We start from the raw sequence: 981 nt of genomic DNA on the forward strand, positions 1-981 counted from the left end.
AAAACGATTAATTAATAGGCCTACATTTACACAAGTAAAGGGGTGTCGGGAAGAGGGAAATGAGGGTCGGGGAAAGGGTAATAAAACAGAATTAGGGACAAATGGGAGATACTTACCGTAGAAGAGACAACAAGTGAAGATGGGGCACAAAAGTGTCACCATTAGCCCCACCATGCATATGTTTCTTAAAAACGAGACAATGTAAATAAAAGTAAATAAAATGACTCCCCGCTAAGTGAAATTCTAACATTTGTAATGGTGACAAAAGATGACAATAGTATTATCAATACTGTAAAATCATTACATAAGTTCATGAGTATGGATATTACTTGCTATTTCTCTTTAAAAACATTATAAAAAGTTGGGCTCGTCCGGGATTTGAACCCGGGACCTCTCGCACCCTAAGCGAGAATCATACCCCTAGACCAACGAGCCATTTACATTGAGACCTGCAATAAAGATAAAACTTAAACGTATCTGTCATGTGATAAATCACATGACATGCATCCGAATAACTCTGATTCATTGGGAAACTTTGATCGTTCAAGGAAGTAATTGTTTCAAACTTTTTTTTGTATTCTTACTGGTTGTAAGTATTATCAAATTTATTTAATATTACCATTGAATCAATATTCTATCTGTATAAGATTTTATAGGCCCCTTAAGATAGGATTTCATCAGAATTAAACATTTTTTTGACATCTGCGTTAGCAGACGCTTATTAAATGAAAGAAGACCGTCGTCCGCTTGTGATAGAATCGAGATATCGTTGACGTTACTCAATTTTCATCCTAAAACAATTAAAGTTTTCGTCAACATGAATATAAAACACAAAGTATGGTAATATACGTACCTGGTAAGACTTACAACTTAAAAATTATATTTCAAACTTGTCACTTAAGTTATTAATATTTTAATACTGTTACAGTAGACCTCCCAACAATGGCCAGTATTTATACTTGTTATAATAACCCCGTTTTA

At 33.7% G+C, this 981-nt stretch overlaps 1 non-coding gene across 1 annotated transcript; it reads right to left on the bottom strand.

Annotated features, from left to right (window-relative positions):
• Positions 1–363: 363 nt before the first annotated feature.
• On the bottom strand, positions 364–435 carry Trnap-agg (transfer RNA proline (anticodon AGG)). Its single transcript has one exon. It is a non-coding gene; the product is annotated as a tRNA-Pro (tRNA).
• Between the last annotated feature and the right edge of the window lie 546 nt (positions 436–981).

This window comes from Ruditapes philippinarum, unplaced genomic scaffold (assembly GCF_026571515.1).
Source record: "Ruditapes philippinarum isolate M1 unplaced genomic scaffold, ASM2657151v2 ctg3035_1_1_1_1, whole genome shotgun sequence".
Classification (NCBI taxonomy): domain Eukaryota; kingdom Metazoa; phylum Mollusca; class Bivalvia; order Venerida; family Veneridae; genus Ruditapes; species Ruditapes philippinarum.